We start from the raw sequence: 19,210 nt of genomic DNA, 5'->3' as shown, positions 1-19,210 counted from the left end.
GGGCACATGATGGGGCTGCGGGCTCAATCCCCAGGAGGCAGCCGGTCAATGAGTCTCTCTCATCACTGATGTTTCTATCTCCCTTTCCTTCCTTTCTGAAATCAATAACAATATATATTTTTAAATTTTTTATTAAAAAAAATCCCAGGTCTGATATTATAAGGAAAATAATGTTATTATAAGGAAAATAACATTTATATATGTACCAGCAGGGCTCCTTGGAACAGATTGTGCGAGAAGGAAGTCCTGCTCCCTGGTGAGGGTGCCAACCAGCTGTGCCCGTCACATAATCAATCAAACCCAATCAATCGCCTTTCACGTCACATAATCAATCAAACCCAATCCATCGCCTTCTCCTCGTGTGGATCCTCACACGCACACAATGGATATGTTTCTACAAAATTGCTTGTGATTTGAGTTTTTATAAATTAAATCTTATTTCGCACTGATTTCTATGAAAATTTCAGAGACATTTTGTCTTTCCGAATGATATTCCATTGAGAGGGGCTACACTTTACCTCTAAATTTCTGTGCTTTCCTCCTATTCTGTCAAACAAATCACTAACAACAACCAACGCAAAGACTCAGTGGATGCTGCCCTTGAAGATGCACAGAAGTGCCTCCTAATTACCAAGAAATGGGTCCGAAATAGAGAGGATTTTTCACTTTTTGTAAAACGCCTCTGACTCCATAGAAAAACCCACTTCTTTTGAAGACATAAATCTTGGTTTGGAGCATTTGCAGCGTGAGGATCGCCGATCTGGGTAGGTGTGCAGACTGGAGAGTCTTCAGCACGAAGATGGCCACCGAGGCTCTGAAGGGGGGGGGGGGGGGGGTGCTATGGCCCCGGAGGTCCAGAGCAGAAGCGTAACAGAAAGTGACCCCTGACAGAACATGTGGAACCTCAACATCTCCCGGGGGACAGAAACAGAGAAGGACGCCAAGGAGACTGAAAGGGGGCGCCAGAGAGTCAGGGGCAAGATGGGGTGAGCGGGCGACAGTGTTAAATGCGACTAAGACCCAGAAAGTCAACAGAACGAAGAGTGTCCACGGGCTTAGAGTGAATGAGCTCATCATGACCTTGAAATGGGCAATGAAGTGACACGTCGGATTGTGTTCCTCGCAGCATGGAGAGCGCCACAAAGTCAGGAGCCGGTCTGCCTGCCCTCGGACTGTGTTCCCAGCACCGCCTGCCCGCAGCGAGTACTGACAGAATAAGCAGGGGTGGTCGGAGGAGCCGGGGGCCCCAAACCACTGACACGGAAGAAGAAACTCTGGTGGCTGCTCGTCTTCCTGACGGGCCAGCCCTGCGATCCTCACACGCTTCCCGTCCATAGAAGAGTCTGGAAACATTGGTCAAGGCCCGCGATTTCCCACCAGTGTGCCGCAAGATTTTTTAAAGCTATGTAGTCAGGGGCACTGACCTCTTTGCCCTTAGACTGTCAAACGTAAAAATGACAACAGCCTACACAACAATAGCCGTCCAGTGTGAATGAATCAAAATGATACCTATTTTTTTTTTTTTATGGCAGATACGCAAAAGAATACATTTTTTGGTGTGCCGCCGAATTTTAGTCATCCGTTTACGTGTGCCGTGAGATGAAAAACGTTGACAATCACTGGTCTACGTGGTGGCTGTTAGCTTAAGATTCCTCCACCCGGAGGTTCTGCAAGGCTATCCTTTGGGGCAGATTGGATATAGGTACGTTTCTAAATATCTCCCAAAACCAGCCGGTCAAGTTATAGTAACAAGTCCTTCATCATCCCTGGGGAAGGTGACTAGCTTTTATTTTGTCCGAGGGCTACAATCAGCTTTTATTTTGTCGGAGGGCGTGGCACAGTCTAATCTCCTGAGGGTTCCCAGATCCACCCGCGTCCCTCGTCCCTGCCCACACTCACTCACGCCACAGCGCCCCTTCAGGGAAGGCGGCGGTCAGAGCTGATGCTTCCCAACACCGCTCCAGGGCTTTCATTTTGAACGGTGCCTGGTGCACAGTAGGTGCTCAGTAAACACTTGTAGAACGAGCGAACAAATACACAGATTTCTCTGTTTGTTTTTGAAGTTCATTGGCTTCCTAAGTGATGACACTCCATAGAAGGTTTTGTGGCCTGGGGTTCTGCAGGCTCTGCTCATAAAACAAACATAATTATTGTTCTCGTTGTAATTATTTTTCCATGTCGCTGTTCGTCTGCATCCAGCGTTCGCTTTGCCGAGCCTTCCAGGGAGGGATGTTTTGAAGTTGCCTAATGAAGCAGACATCCTCCCCGGGTTCTCGTGAGGTAAAGGCTGTGGATTTCTGCTTTATAAGGTTAATTCCAAAAGTCAATTTGATTAGACGATCCTTTTTTTCCATTTCTGACCTTTAGGGGAGAAACCATTTGCTGCCAGGCCAGCAGGGAGGGTCTTCCTCTCTCCTCCAGAGGGGGCTCCAAGTCCACGTTCCTGAGCTTCCCCCTGGGGCAGGTGGGATGGGAGACCTGCCTTTAGGTACTGCTCACGTGTGTTATTCCCTAATGAGTCCTCAATGTTTTTTGTAAAATATATGTTTTATTGATTTTTTTACAGAGAGGAATGGCGAGGGAGAGGGATAGAGAGTTAGAAACATCGATGAGAGAGAAACATCGATCAGCTGCCTCCTGCACACCCCCCACTGGGGATGTGCCTGCAACCAAGGTACATGCCCTTGACCGGAATCGAACCTGGGACCCTTCAGTCCGCAGGTCGATGATCTATCCACTGAGCCAAACCAGTTAGGGCTGAATCCTCTAAAAAATATTTTTTCAAAATGATATTTTCAAGGTAATTAAATCAATTATGTTCTTGTGCTTGAACAACACGTTCTTACTAGAATGACAATTCAACAACTCAGTGTCACCCTGCTCTGCTTTCCCCCAGAATCAAAACGGGGGTTCAGTCCAAACACTTAATTTCACCAAATTTTTTCTCTTTGTTGGAGACTCAAAATTTCTTACATAAAACAAATATGGGTGTCAAAGTCCGAGTGAAGGCAGCCAATTCCCTATGTCAGGCATAGCCATCCATTTTGCTTGGAAGCTATTTCCCATTTCCGAACCTTCATTTCAAAAATAACTTTCCATTTATGTTCGTTACCGCACGTCTCACCTCCTCACGGACCTGTGAGCTCCTGGAGGGTACAGCAGTATCTCACTTAAATACTTAGTCTGCGTGTTGTAACGTCTTTAAGAACATTTGTTGAATGAAAAGACTTGGATGCCCAGATGGATCCAGGAGTGTGGGAGTTCCCACCAACTCTGCTCTCAGACATCTGCAGTTCCCACACCCAGAATGCCCTTCTCCAAAGACGTGAAACAGTCATCGAAATATATGAGCCCTGACGACTCCCCCAGCTCTACCATGCTATAGCTTTTCTAAGCAACGTGACGCTGTGACTTACTATTAAAAGCATCCAAAACACTGATTTCACCCTCCCTGCGTGCTTTAGAAGGCTCGTCAGTACTTTTTTCCCACTATCATGAACTTGGGGTGTGCGCCTTAATAAAGTAACCGGTTAACAGAATGCCGACGAGGAGGTAGGTATTCATTACAACTGTAAAAAGACTGAATTACTCAGTCCTGTGCTTTTACTGTGGACAGTTTCCGATTCCTTCTGAATTTCCAAGTGAAATCAGTTCTGAGGACTCGATAGTCTGATCTCTCTCTTCGGGCAGTGAGTTGTAGGAATGGATATTCAGTGAAGACGAGTTAACGAGTAGAATAAGACGCCCACCGTTTAGTCACAGAACCAAGTCTCTCAACACAGGCAGGGGTCCATTCCTACACCCTTCCCTATGCCTGACCCAGGAGCCACCGTTTCTAATCAGCGTGAAAATGTGACACAACGTTGACTCTTATCTGATACAATTGGTCATCACCATCATACCATCCTAATCTATGCGATCTATTTTATTAACCATTGCCTATTTTGAGACGCTGGAGAAGTATTTTGTTTTAATGTGCATGCAATAGGCATATAATTGCATGATGCCCTACACGTTCTTGCTTCTCTGCATAAACAGAGACTCGTGCCAGCTCCCCTAGGCCAGTGGTCGGCAAACCACAGCTCGCGAGCCACATGCGGCTCTTCAGCCCCTTGAGTGTGGCTCTTCCACAAAATACCACGGCCTGGGCGAGTCTATGTTGAAGAAGTGGCATTAGAAGAAGTTTAAGTTTAAAAAATGTGGCTCTCAAAAGAAATTTCAATCGTTGTACTGTTGGTATTTGACTCTGTTGACTAATGAGTTTGCCTACCACTGCCCTAAGCCGTTCTACCCCCCAGCCACCTCCCTGTTCATCCTTCTAGACCGAGCTTCCGGCATGCGACCCCCTCCCTGCCACCGTGCATTACAGTAGGGTTATGTTTTAATCACTCCTCTCCTGGATTCACTGTCCAGAGTGCCTTATTAGAAACGTATTAGGTGTTCAATAAATGTTTGTGTCCCAAATATCTGCTTCCTGCCCTAACGTCCACCTGCGGGCCTTTAAAGTTAGATGTACAGTAAACCACTGAAATGACTGTTATTAAGCGCCTGATAGAGTTTTAAACATAACACAACAGAGACTGAGACGTGTACAGATTTAGGCACTGTGGCCAAAAGCTAAATGCTAGCAGCTACTTTCCCCGTCTCCATTCATATATGCAACTCCTTTCCTATTCCGAGTGCCATCCTGTAAAAATGTCGCCTACACGGAGGAATCAAAATACCAGGAGAGACAGCCCCTGCCGGGGGTGAGGGCGGGGACCGCAGCCTGGAGAGCAGCCAGCACCGTCAGAGCGACCGGCCCGCCCCTCCCCACTCACCCCGGCTCGAGTCCCCAGTGTCCAGGGACAGTCTGGCATCGGGGACGTTGTGTCCAGCCGACGAGAACGTGCGGATGACAGCTCGGGCTGTCAGGGAGCTCGTTACCTAGCGAGGAGCTCACATACTGATGAGCTGACAGCTCGGATCTGTGGCTGCGCAGGATTCCTCAACCCCCTTCGGAGCGGCCAATGGGGGGGGCAGGACTGTGGGCTCATTACCCCCACCCGCGCCCCACCCCCAACGTGCAGCAGGTGGCTCATTTGCGGAGACATCGAGGGTCAGGGGAGCGTGAGGAAGGAGCCGGGGCTGGGCCTGCAGGGTGAACAATGAGAGGCCCCGTGTCGCCGCTCTGGTGGCCACGGCGCTGCGGTGGCTTTCCCACACACGTGCACGGTGTTCACACGCATCCCCACGGAGCGGCCCGTTCACAAAGCCTTTGGCCGTGACCGCGGTCACCCACGGGCCATCCGGGGACTCGGCATCAGGACCGGCCGTTGGGAATGGCTATTGCTGTGAAACATGCCTTCCCCCCCCCCCCCCCCCCCCCGCAAAGGACATTTTCTGCAGGAAAAACAGACCTAACGCCAAGAAGAGCCTGGTTCACCGGAAACCAGATTCCAGCATCGCTCCGGAGCGAAGGCGGGAGAAGCACAGCAAAGGCCCCAGTCTAGGCTGGGACCCCACCCCGGCTGGTCAGGCTCCAGGTCCCCGCTCTCCCCTGGAGGGGCCGCCTCCACCGGGAAGCCCAGAAAGGGGGCCGCATGTGCTGTCCGGACCCAGCACCTCCTCTCTCCCCACCGCTGCTTTTATTTATTTTTTTATTTCTTCAAAATATATGTTTATTGATTTCAGAGAGAAACGGAGAGGGAGAGAGAGAGAGAGACATCAATGATGAGAGAATCATTGATCGGCTGCCTCCTGCACACCCACCCATTGGGGACCAAGCCTGCAACCCGGGCACGCGCCCTTGACCGGGAATTGAACCTGGGACCCTTCAGTCCGATAGGCCGACACTCTATCCACTGAGCCAAATGGGCCAGGCGGCTGATCAATACCCTTTCCATTCTAGCACATGTCTCCCCGCCACCCCCGCACCTAGGGCCTGGGTCGGCCGAGAGTGTCCGACAGGCAGGCCCACTGCTGAAGGAGACCATGAGCACCTGTCAGTAACAGACCCAGAGCCAGGCACGGAGCTCAGTCCGTGTGTGACCACCTAATTCTCGCAAAATCTCTCCTTGAGCCCCCAGCTCCTTCCCACCCCTCGGCGGGACGGGCCGTCCCTCGCTCACCCGGGGCCAAAGTGAAGTCGCAGAGAGACCCTCCCAGGCCCTGCTTCCAGTCCTCTCTCCTTCTTCGGAAGGAAAGTCTTGTCGCTCTCAGGGTTTCTAACATCCGAGCCCCGGGTCCAGCAAAGCCTGTCCCCCTTCTATGACAAACAGCGGCCCCATCCCGCCAGGACAGCGCAAGGAAAGAATATCGTTTTGTTTCACCCAAGTTTGTGAACCTCAGTGTCTAAGAAACCCACTGAAACATGGGGATGAAGCGTGCGCTGTGCTCACACGAACTTCAAACGAAAGGCCACGGCGTATGGCTACGCGTCAACGCCTTTCACACATTCTCCCATCTCATCCCCGCTCGGGGCCTGTGATGGAGGCCGGGCAGTCTCCATCCATCCTTTCTCTCAGCCAAGTGTCCACTCAGCACTTGCTTGTTGAGCCGTGTCCTGGTCTTTTTTTTTTTTTTTTTAAATATATATTTATTATTGATTCCAGAGAGGAAGGGAGAGGGAGAGAGAGAGAGAAACATCAATGATGAAAGAGAATCATGGATCAGCTGCCTCCTGCACGCCCCCTTACTGAGGATCAAGCCCACAACCAGGGCACGTGCCCTTGACCGGGAATTGAACCTGGGACCCTTCAGTCCGCGGGCCGATGCTCTACCCATGGAGCCAAACTGGCCAGGGCTAGGTCCTGGTCTTGATACCAAATGCAGAGCTTCAAGACAGAGGGGTCATGGCCAAGGTGACTGCAGCCTAGTGAGAGAGGCGGACAAGCACGCTGATGTCAGGGGCGAGGGGGGGGGGCTCAAATAAAGCAGGCAGGGGTCCCAGAATTGCAGAGGGGGGCACAGACCCAGGAGCAGAGGACCTGGGGACCTCTCCTAGAAGAAGAGAAGAAAGGAATTCGCCGAGAGCAGGCGGGAAGGAGAACAGGCCGGGCTGAGGAACCAGCATGAATCTTGATGGAGCAACCCCTTTAGGGAAACGGACGGGTTCCCATTTCTGGAGCCTGGGGAAGGCGGCCATTGTCCTAAGGTCACGCAAGTGGCTGCTAACAGAGCTGGGACTGCAACACCTGGGCCTTGATTCCTGCCCTTTCCATTCTAGCACATGTCTCCCCGCCACCCCCGCACCTAGGGCCTGGGTCGGCCGAGAGTGTCCGGCAGGCAGGCCCACGCTGAAGGAGACCATGAGCACCTGTCAGTAACAGACCCGTAGCCAGGCACGGAGCTAAGTCCGTGTGTGACCATCTAATTCTCGCAAAATCGCACGAGGTAAGCTTTGCATGCGTTGTACTGATGCAAAGAATAGAAGCTTCGAGAAGCTACGTAGCGTACGGATCAATAGCTCCTACGTGCCTAATACCAATCGGTTCTGCTGATTTCGATGTGATCGGACAGCAGGTCTTCCCTGGGCCGCAGAGGAAGGCACGGAGGAAAACGGTCCAGGAGAGGAGGCAAGTCCATCCTCCCGCCCGGAAAACCTGTGCAGGCATTTCTCACGGGTCTGCCTTGCGGTCCGTGTGTATCAGACACGGACTTCCCGCCTGCAGCCCCTGCACGGGCAGAGCTGGGGAGGGGAAGGGAAGAATGGGCGCATTCAAACCGAAGCATTAAAGAAGGTGATGCAAGCAAGTCCTTTCTACTGAAAACAAAAAGAAGGAAATAATGGGTGTGGCTGGCCGGCGTGGCTCCGTGGTTGAGCATCAACCTATGAACCAGGAGGTCATGGTTCCATTCCTGGTCAGGGCACATGCCTGGGTTGTGGGCTCGATCCCCAGCGTGGGGTGAGCAGGAGGCAGCTGATCCATGATCCTCTCTCATCATTGATGTTTCTCTCTCTCCCTCTCCCTTCCTCTCTGAAATCAATAAAAATGTATTAAAAAATAAAGGAAGGGAGGGAGGGAGGTACATTGTGTCAACGCAGCACAACTGGCTCTGCAGCAGAACTCTCCAGAACCTCGAGCACAGGCGACATGAGGGAGGAACAGCATTCGTGGCGAGGAGAATGGTGACGAAGGAACAGCATTCGTGGCGAGGAGAATGGTGACAGATGTCAAACTGGGGCCTATCTGCGCTGTCCTCCGAGCTGAGGATGGGAAGGCCTCGGCGGGTGTGAGAACTTGCCTAGCTCCCAGCTTCTGGGTGCCAACCAGTGGCTATGAGGACGGACACAGAGAGCGAGCGGGAGCCCAGCAGGACAGGAGGGCACGCGAGGGCGGCAGGGCACGGGGCAAGCGTTTCACAGAATGTGAGGCCGGAATGGGAGCTCCGTCCACCTGCAGGGCCCTGAGCGTCTACGACGACCTTGACCTTCCCCATCGGGCCTCACCCATGAGCTTCCGGGTGCCTCACCGAACTGGTTTGCACACCCCGGAGACTGACGGCGCCTCCCTCCCGTCCCTCTCCTCTCCTCTCACCTTGACTCCCGTTCTGTTCTGTTCGTTGCTCAGCAGTTTTACTGATGCCAATCGCCGCCTCTCAAAGGCTGCCTGCAGGAATCAGCGTATGAGGCCCCTTTGCTCATTCACCGCCACAAAGCGCTCTCCGCCCTCCACGCCAGCCCTGCCCTTGGCAGCTCCCCGTGGCCTTCACAGGACACAGGAGAGTCCCGGGGGACGAGCCACTCCCGGGGACCCTTCGGAGGCTCAGACAGGCAGGCTGGGCTGGAGGAGGAGGCAGAGTAGGACGGGTGGGGACGAGGGAAGGAAGGGGCTTGCTCTGTTGAAGTGAGCAGCAACTCGAACGACTGCTTCTCATTGGCTTTCTTATCTTTCCGGGGAAAGCTGCCTCTTTTGCTCCGGCTCCCACGTGGTGCGCGAGCACCTCTGTCCCGGCAAGGCCAGGAGGCCTGCCCGCGGCCCCTGCTTCGGCAGACGGAACCGCATCCAGGGCGGTGTCTGGGACGTGAGAGATTTACTCCTCTTCAGTGTGACTCTGTTCGTGAGTCATTTCCCGCGGTCCCGGCGTGCACTGCTTCAGGTTTTTCACTCCCCACCCCGCCCCGCTCTTCCAGATGCCCCAGTCCGGCAGAGCCCGTCCCAAACAAGAAGCCAAAACAAACCAGCACGCGGTCGAAAGCGTTTCCCCCGCGATACAACCACCTCGTGCGCAGACCCACGTGACGCTGCCGACGTGCGTCTTCTGTGTCAGATTCCCCCCCCCCCCCGGGTAACAAAGGACAGGTTTTAAAAGGCGTGGCCCTGGGAGTCTTGGGCCAGCAGGGATCTGGAAGCGTCTGGGGGTTCCGTTCGGTTTCGCGCTGGGCCCCTCGGGTGCTCGGGGTCACGGCCGGCCCCTGATGATGTCCAAGTGCCAATCGGTCAAGTGAGGAGCACTGGGGTCCGGTGCGTCAGACAGGATCTCAGGGGTTGCTGAGAGCGAGCGCTGCTTCCCTATTCAGGAACCGCTGAGCGCGTTCGGTGCCAGATTTGGCAGCCGTGCGCGCATGGGCGTACAGCACCGGCTCTGTGCGGCTGGGCAGGGCTGCAGAGTCTTCAGAGGGGGCTTTCATAAGCTTCCAAGACTCAGAGGGAAGGATGGGGGCGGGGAGGAGGTGGGGGGAGGGGCAAGGCCCTGCCTGGGGTGAGATGTGAAGGAGAGGCAAGGCCAAGGTCCCCCCCGAGAAGCCCTTGGCCGTGCCCTTGTCCGAAAGCCCGCTCCCACGCCTGAGCCCGTGTTCAGACGCAGGCATTCACATTAACACCACTGCACAGAGGCTCAAAGAAAAAGTTGCAACTGGTCATTAGAAAAAAAACAAAAAAACACCACAATCTATGTTGATGTCCTTACCTAAATAATGTATGAGCTTTAAAGTAGCCTTTAAAAGACCGTTTTCCGGTCAAGAAAGCGTAAGTTACTCTTTCCATACAAAACTAACCTCACTTCAAGCTTCGAAGAAAAGGCAAATCATACTGTTTCATTTATATTTCTAACCTTTTCGATGCCGTTCCTTTCTCCTGTGACACACACTGAATTTGGCCTCTGAGTTACTTGGTGCGTGTTTTTCTTCCCCTGACTCCCGGGGGGGGGGGTGGGTTTACATGCTCACATGAAGACCCTCGCACAGCAGAGCGGGAAACCCCGTGCCTGGCGTAGAGGGGCTTTCACATCGCAGTGCCTGCACCCAGGGGTGAGCAGACACTAGATGCCACAACGGGGGAAGTGTCCCGTCTCAAGAGCTGACAGGGGAGAGAGACATAATCGACATTTAACATGAAAAAAAATGGTTTTCACCAAAAGGTCTCCTCTACGTCAGCAGAAAGAACCTCCCCTGAATGCCACAGGCTAACTTCCTTTACGACCCCGTCCAGAGAGCACGTCTGAGAGCCGCCTCTGATTCTAAAATGAGGTCGAGTGTTTGAGCCATTCGGGAAAAGTCAGATTATAGCAACGACTGTCGGCTCAAACCCCGGTTCGTTTACTTCCTGCTGCAGTCAGACCCTGGGGGGTGCCGGCAGATCCTACCTGGGGGTTCCCTGCAAGCCAGTCGAACGAGAAGGAAGCTCGTAAAATCTGGCCCCTCCTAACTTCTTTCGAGTACTTTCTACCACATTTTCTTTGCACCTTTCTCAAAAAGAAATTCGCTGGAGAAGTTACAGCAGAAAGAAAAAAAAAAAAGCCACAAGGACAGACCATCCAGCGACAGGAGCACGTACAGCCGCTACTTACACCACTTCCCAGTCCATCATCGGGACATCCTGGCTACATCCATCGGCAAGAGCAGGCTCCCATCCTCCCCGTCCACCGGCGCACAGCTCCTCTCCAGCGTCTCCCGGGTCTGGGCCATCTCAGGAGGAAGCAGGGAAGTGCCCAGGGGAAGGAGAAGAGGCTGGGAAATCCCGAAATCCATGGGGGTCTGGGAATTCTCAGAGCAGAGCCTGCTGCAACATTCCTGCCACTCGCGCCTGCGGCTCAGCCAGGACCCTGGCCCCCCGGAGGCACCGGCCACCTGCCCCGTCCAGCTCAGCTGTAGCCCCAGCATTGCCTTTCCCTCCAAGAGCAGCTCATGGATGGAGGGGACGCGCGCCTGGATGCTGCCAGTCCGGTCAGGAGGCTGCCTGCCAGTTCCCTCTCCTGCCTGCTATCTCCGGAGAGAGGGAGGGGAGAGCAGAGGCGGGCAGGGAGGGAGGGGGAGAGCCAGGGAGAGGGAGGGAGAGGACAGCCCGGCGAAGACAGAAACACTCGCTAAAACTCCCATTAGCCACAGACGCTCAGGAATTCCCTGGGCACAGGAGCGGCAGCTCACACTCGCAACATGCATGTTTCAGATCTTTCCTTTCCCGTCCACACCCACTTCCAGGGCAGACAAAGCCGATGGCACTCCGAGGCCGGATTCGTGTGCGTCCCTGTAAGTAAGCACGTGTAGACACGCATGCAGGCAAACGTCCCCACGACAACAACATCTACACGCGTGTATTTCAGTGAAAACGTCTCGTCTCGCAGCTCACATGTCTTGAAACGACTCAGATGCTCTCGGCGGTGGAAGTGCAAGTCGGCAGGCAGCCCGGTGCCTCTGACCCCATCCTCGATCATGCCTTCCCCAGCTATGGGGGGGTCCTGCTTCTTTTTCTTGCCTCAGGGAAGGAGCCCCCCAAAAGAAGAAGGCAGAGAGGGAAGGCAGGGGCTTTCGTGTGGCTGTCATGTCTCTCCGCATGCCACACGCCACTGTCTGTGGCACTGCAGCCCGGGACACTCACAGACAGAGCAAGGCACAGATTATGCCCGAGTGGCATGGAGCAGGGACACGGCACACACGGGGCTCTGCGGGAGGGGGCGGGAGGGGACCGGGGGCGGGCATAGAAGGAGGAAGAACTACCAGGCACGCTGGAAGGGGCAGCTATGAAGGTGGGCAGAACAAGACCATCTGGGATGCGTTCCTGAATGTTCCCTCCTGCCCTCCCTCTCTACACGTGTTTCTCCAACGATGGTCCCAATCGTCCCCATTAGAAATACCTGGCAACACGGGGCCTCGGACCCTCCCCCAAAGACCCTGCCATTTCCCCAGCCCCACCGGTGAGTCGGATGCAAACTTCTGACGAAGTTCGTGAAGACCCATGTCGTCATCGGTGTTGAAGGAGCGGCTGGATGAATGAAAAATGGAAGGAACGGAGAAGAGACCCTCAGGGGACACCTGTGAGAACCCAGCATTTGTGGAGGGTGGAGGGACAGAATACAACTAACATGGGGGGCGGGGGATGAACAGGAGAGAGAATCGTAGGAACTAAATGAGAGTTAGAAGAAGGAAAGACTTGCCGCTTTCCAAACATGCCGCGTGTTCTCACAGCTAATGACTCCCAGAGAAACTCCCAGAATGCTCCTCTTCGCCAGACAAACCATCCCTGAAAACTCAGTCCGCAGTCTCACCCTCTTGGAAGCCGTGCTAACTCTCACGGCGCAGGGACAAGGACCAGGTGCAGGGTGGGCCCCAGGCGCGTTGGCCGCATTTTTCACGGCAAGCACCTCTGCGCACTGATCAGCAGCCGCCAGTCTCTCTCTCCTCCGTTACATGGCGGTGAGCTGTTCCACATAAATTAAGATGATCTCTCAGTCGGTGCTATACATCCTCGAATTCTGGACACAAAGTAGGCACTCAATAAACATGCACTGATTAAATAGCTAAATGTACCACAAGCGTATTTCTTAACCTGTGTGGTTGGTACATGGACATTTGCTCTGTTAGTGGGCTTTTAACTGGGCATCTTTCAATGTTCCATATACTATTTTTGTGTGCATAATACACTTAACAAAAAATTTAAGTAAGTTATAACATCTGAGACTTGGTCTAGAAAGTTAGGACTTAGTGGATAATGAAGAGAAAAAAATCGCAAAGAACTGACCTAGCGTTAACAGGACAAAAAGCAAAGGAAGCACCGGAGGGCGTGAGCCCGGGAGATGTGCAATATTGTGGGGGTGGTTTCTGATAAGCGGATGTGTCTGGGGCTCAGAGAGGTCGCACGTTTGCCATCAGTGGCGGCAAAGAGGTGTCCTGAACAGAGCTGGGCTGCATGAAGGGGGAGCAGAGCTTTACCACCTCTCCTGGAGGACCACCAAAATCAGCAGAAAACAAAATCTCCCATTGATTTGGCTTAAGAAGTTTGGAGCAATTATAAATGAAAAGTTAGGAATCACTCATACTAATAATTGAATGATGGATGATGGATGGATGGATGGATGGATGGATGGATGGATGGATGGATGAATGGATGGATGGGTGGATGTATGGATGGATGGATGGATGGATGGATGAATGGATGGATGGATGGATGGATGGAGTGAATGATGGATGGTTGGATGGATGGATGGATGGATGGATGGATGGATGGATGGACGGACGGAGTGGATGGAAGGTTGGACAGAGTAGATGGATGGTTGGATGGATTGATGGATGGATGGATGGATGGATGGATGGATGGACGGATGAGTGGATGGATGGATGGAGGGATGAATGGAGGGGTGGATGGATGGATGGGTGGATGGATAGAGGGGTGATGAGTTGGATGGTTGGATGGATGGAGTGGATGATGGATGGATGGATGGATGGATGGATGGATGGATGAGTGGATGGATGGATGGATGGATGGATGGATGGATGGATGATGAGTTGGATGGGTGGATGGATGGATGAGTGAATATATGAGTGAAGGATGGTTAGATGAGTGCTAGAGTAAGAGGGCCCAAGACAACTCTGGGGTTTATCACTATCTAAGGGGCATTTCAAATACTGTTTTTGTTTCAAAGTGTTTTATTTGGTATCAAGTCCCCCATGAATAACTGAGGAATCACAGCTCAGAAAAGGTAAATGACCTGCCCTAGGTCACACAGCTAATGACTTCCAGAATGAGCTCTAGAATCCAAATCCTTCCACACATAAACCGCTGCCTTTGCCACTGTACCAAAGTAAGCCCTCCCAGATGAAAATGCCATTAAACGTGGTGAAACAGGGATGAAAATGAAAAACAGCCACGGGATTCCATCTTAAAACACAAAGGGGCAGCGATCTGAGGGGTGACCTCTTTGTCAAAACATTTGCTCAGCAAGCATCACACTCAGCATGAGGGTTGGGAATCCCTCAGGGGAAGTCTTGGGTGGCCTAGCAGACGGCTGGGAAACTGCCTCCAGCATCCTCCTCTCCACTGCCCTGTGCTCACCACAACTCCCAGCGGCCTCTGCAGTGGAGACAAGGAGACAGATGTGCCTTCTAGATCGTGCTTCCAGGGAGGTCCTGTTGTCCCAGCTGTGGACAGCCAGCCTCCAGCTGTCAGCTCTTTTAGGATTTGCCTCCGCTGCAAAAAGCCACTTCTCCCAAGAGCATGGCCTTCCCAGGGTGGCCCACATCCAAAGGTGGATGGTGGTGGGGGTTCAAGGGCCCAGGAAAGCCATTAAGTCCAAGAAAGGCACCACAACGGGCCCTTTATGTTCCAGAGTGCCCCTGTGGGTTGGCCGAGGCTTTGTGGGGCCCCTTAGGCATTTTGGCATTGTCCTCTGTGCAACCCTGTGTCTTGACACCATTCCTATGGGTGTTAATAATAAACATTCTGCGTGGCCAACTCCACCTCAGTGGCCAACTCTACCTCAGTGTCCGTCTCCAGAGAAGCCAACCTGCAACCCCCTGGGATAGAGAGGGGTGTCCTTGTGCTGGGCCCTTGAACCCCGCCCCCTCAGTCATTGCCGCTTAACTACCTGCAATCCCCACACAGGTGCCTCTAGAGATGTCGGCGCTGCAAGACAACAAAAAGCGACCCCCCCACTCTCGCCCCCCAAATGCTGGGCGACTGATTTTCCCTCCAGGTCTGAGTTCCCTCGTCTGGAGGAAACGAGAGGCCGTGAGCTCTGGGTGGCACAGGAAATGCGATCCCCCTTCAACCAGAGACGCTCTACTTTTATCCGTTCTCTCTGTTGAGGATTTCCTTGGAAATCGGGGCTTTACCGTGAACCCTATTTTTGGGAAACACTGGTTCAGATGGTCCCACAGACCCCTCCCCTCGTCTGTAATGCTCGGTCCTCAGAGGACCCCAAAAAGTGGAACAATGGCATGTGCCCTCGGCCACCCACTGACTTGGAAAAAACCAATCAACTCGCATATAAAGACAAGAGCGTGACATAGATTAAGTGACAGACTCCGTTTATTGCGCAAATTGAAAACTGCATAAATGATGAGGGAATTAAGAACTGTTTCCTGGAAGATTTGGGAACTTATTAGCTTATGAGGTTATGGGAAGAATTTAAGATGGCCAAGTACAGGGAGGAGCTTTCGGCTAAATGAACGCCATTCCTTGGCTGTGGTCTGCAGTTATGTCCCCCTTCCTAGCTCCAGGCACAGTGAGTGGTGTGTGACAAGGGATGGCTTGGGGGACATAGAAATTAGACCCCACTGTGTCGGCAGGGAGCCCGAGAGAGACTATTTCCTTAGTTCCTTTATAAGGAAATACTATTCCAAGTGCTAATTAAAAAGAAAAGAAACCCAAGACGCTAAAGGTCTAGTGATACATTTTACATAAACATGCATGTATTCGTATGCAAGGAAGAACCTTTAGTGGTGAGCAAATAGTTAGAATTTTTTTAAAACTCTAAAAGGATCAGACCTGAGTAACCTGCGAATTTCCCTAGGGAAAATACCAAACATTGGGAAATCCTTAATCATTCAAAGACACCGAGACAAAACTAAGTCATGTGTATTCCGAAAGTACAACGCAGAGATGGTTAAAAAGCAACGTGTGGTGCCACCAAGTCCACACATTTTACATGTATGTTTGGTTATTATTCTCAAGACCTAGGCTGTTCAGAAAAAAAAGCATGATCGAAGGCGGGGCAGTGTAATATGTGATTCAAGTTGTACACACGCCTCGTCTTCGGCCCTCTGCATCTTCAAGCCCTCAGTTGTCCCCAAATATGGACCCCAAGTCTGCTAATGAGAAGACCTTCCCTCTGCCCTGTTTGGAGCTGTGAAGCGTGTGGAAGCCTGGGCATAGCTTTTTCCCTTTAAAACACTATGTTTTATTGGCTAATTTCCCAAAGGTAAGTCGTTATGCAGTTTGTCTTTCAGTAGAAAGTTAGGGATGTGTCCATTTAAGATATTTAAATCGTACAATTTCCTTTGTAGATTCCTATTGCCTTTTGTAGCCCGGTTTCCTAGCCTCGTTCTGGGATGGGAACAGCCTGACACAGCGCCAGTGTTAACGAGGGAGAAGAGAAGAGCAGAGAGCAGGAAGGAGGAAAGTGTACAGAAAGGAAGGCGGAAAGGAGTTAAGAAGTTCTAGAATGAAGGGCTATGCCCAGAGGAGGGGGAGTGAGCATGGGTGGGACTCAGCTACTGGACAAAACTGGGCCCAGGGCCTCCTCTATCCCACAGCCAAACCCTACCCTCCTGGCCCTGCACCCCTCCCCACCCCCTCCACCCCACCCACCCAGGCCCTGCCCCCCGCCCTCCCCTGCCCTGCTCCCTGGCCCTGCCCCCCTGGCCCTGCCCCCCTCACCCCCTGCCCTGCTCCCTGGCCCTGCCCCCCTGGCCCTGCCCACACCTGCTAAGTGGGCAGAGAAGACTGGATGCTCTGAAATCAGTGGCCCCGAGGGGGATAAGAAAATGATCCGGGCAGGACCAGGCTCCTTCCTTCGGGGAGCCCCTGCACTGGGCCATCACCCCACTTAGGAGACCCTCTGAAAAACGCCTCGTACCCCTGGGATGGGCCCACGAGGAGCCATGTGGCATCAGACCCTACAGTGTGGCTGGGGTGGCCTTGGGAACTCTGGGAGCCTCACGGGAGAAGAGACTGATGCTCACCCCTTCCCAAGGCAAGACAGCCGCCCCGCGGCAAAGCCAGGACTACAACCCCCATGTCCCAGCTCCACGCCCATTGCCATTGGTCTGGCCAGGGGGGGAGGGGGGGGAGGGCATTGTCAGCATCGCGCTTTCTTCCAGGAACCACAATCTCGCTTCAGATGAGCGGGCCTGCGAGGCCCTTGATCTTCCGTCTGGGGACTTGAGAGAGGGTTTTCTCTCTTTAAAGAACTGAGGAATCCCCTCCATAGAACGCATTTGAGAACAGAGGTCTTTTGTGAGAAGAGTCAGGACATCAAACATTTCTTTTTCAAGAAAAGGTCAAATACCTCTAATATTTAGTTAGACCTGCGTGGGGGAAAGGAAGCACTGTTAAAGAATGTAAATGCCATTTGGGGGGAAATCCAGTATCTTAACTTGACATGTGGTATCTACAGGGTGGCCGGCACTACCGAAAATCGTGGCATTTTATACAAATTAGGAGTTTAATTCACATCCTAGACAGCCAAGTGGACATGAAATCCCCGTGTTAAGGAGGTATAAGCCTGAGGAAACCTGGCACATGAAATTCTAGATGTAACCTTTAAAAGGCAAATTAGGAAAAAGGATGTGTGGTTTAAAAATAGTTCTCTGTAAGGTGCTTTTCTAACCAATATAGATCGTTTTCCGGGCAACACCCCCAATGGCGAGGAAGGACTTGGTACCGGCTGACGTCCTGGGTCCTTTAGTCCCGCTGACATTTCAATTATCTCTCCTGACCTAGAAGCATTTTCTTCCAACCTAGATAATGTCCATAATCATAACTGATCCACCCTTCCTTCTTTCCTTCCTTCCTTCCTTCCTTCCTTCCTTCTTCCCTCCCTCCCTCGCTCCCTCCCTCCCTTCCTCCCTCTCTTCCTTCCTTTCTGCTTCCTTCCACCAAATTTGCATGGAGTACCAGGAATAAGACCAGCCCAGCTTTGATCCTCATCGAGCTTGCACCGGAATAATTGTTGCTGCTTCTCCTCACTCCACCTTGATCTTGAAAAGATGCAAGAAAATACGTGGGTTTTTATTGATTTTTAAAGAGCGCGGAAGGGAGAGGGAGAGAGAGAAACGTCGATGTGAGAGCAACACCTTGATCACCTGCCTCCTGCACGCCCCCTCCCGGGGACGGAGCCTGCAGCCCAGTGGGACCAGCAAGCTTTCGGTGCAAAGGATGACGCCCAACCAACCAAAGCCACACCGGCCAGGGCAGGAAGTGGGAATGTTTTATCTGGTTTTTCATGGAACTCGGAATCTCTAGTTGGCAGAAATCATAACATAAAGAGCTCTGGTATTAAGGAGTTATAAAACAATAGACAGCCGAAACCGGTTTGGCTCAGTGGATAGAGCATCGGCCTGCGGACTCAAGGGTCCCAGGTTCGATTCCGGTCAAGGGCATGTACCTTGGTTGCGGGCACATCCCCAGTAGGGGGTGTGCAAGAGGCAGCTGATCGATGTTTCTCTCTCATCGATGTTTTCCCTCTCTCTTCCTCTCTGTAAAAAATCAATAAAATATATTTAAAAACAAAACAAAACAAACAAACAAAAACAATAGACAAACTGACTCTAACAGAAAGGAGCGCCGAGGGGTCTGGCGGGGCCCGGAGTCTGTGGTCTGAAGGGTCTGCTGCCGCAGGTGGTGTCTTGCTGGCCAGATGCTCAGAGGACCCCCGACGCCCAGCCGGTGTGAGTGCGGCCGGCGGCAGTTGCCAGCACCCCAGAAAAGCACAGCGTGGGCGCGACGGAGGCGGGCTGGTTCTGCAGACAGTGAGCAGCCAAATTTAGCAGAAGGCTCGACAGGCCTGCGCCTGCGTGCGGGTGAGGCGACAGGCCTCTGGTGGACGGCTGTACGCCTCCAACGTTGTGGCTACTCTTAGCAAAACTGCAATTGCGTATACTTCACGTTACAGAGTCTAATTTTGACAGGAATTCTGAAGACCAGCCCAGGACAGCAATTAGCCTCCACTTAAAAAGTGCTCTGCAGACAAAAAACAAACAAAAAACACCTCCGTGATCCCTTTGTCGGCCACGGCAGGACTATCATCCCTTTTCAGATGTGAGAGACATTGGAAATTTGCTCCACTTGCTTGTATAAAGTCACAGAACGACAGGTAACAAAGAGCCGACGTATCAAACCAACTGCAAGAGGACATCTCTCAGCGCAGCTGAGACCAACCCCCGCAACCCGCCGCGCCAGGCCCGTGCGCAGGGCTGTCCCTCTACCGGCTGGTTTAGCCTCCTCACAACGCTGCGAAGTGCGTTACTGCCCTCGGTCTTCGGGGGGAGACACTGAGGCACAGGGCAGCTCCA

At 52.6% G+C, this 19,210-nt stretch overlaps 1 protein-coding gene across 1 annotated transcript in view; it reads right to left on the bottom strand.

Annotated features, from left to right (window-relative positions):
• Window positions 1-19,210, bottom strand: part of KIF26B (kinesin family member 26B) — a 384,278-nt gene that overhangs the window by 124,544 nt on the left and 240,524 nt on the right. The window lies entirely within an intron of this gene.

This window comes from Eptesicus fuscus, chromosome 24 (assembly GCF_027574615.1).
Source record: "Eptesicus fuscus isolate TK198812 chromosome 24, DD_ASM_mEF_20220401, whole genome shotgun sequence".
Lineage (NCBI taxonomy): Eukaryota > Metazoa > Chordata > Mammalia > Chiroptera > Vespertilionidae > Eptesicus > Eptesicus fuscus.
The sequence above is the reverse complement of the archived record's forward strand: the minus strand, read 5'-3'. Positions and strand labels throughout refer to the sequence as shown.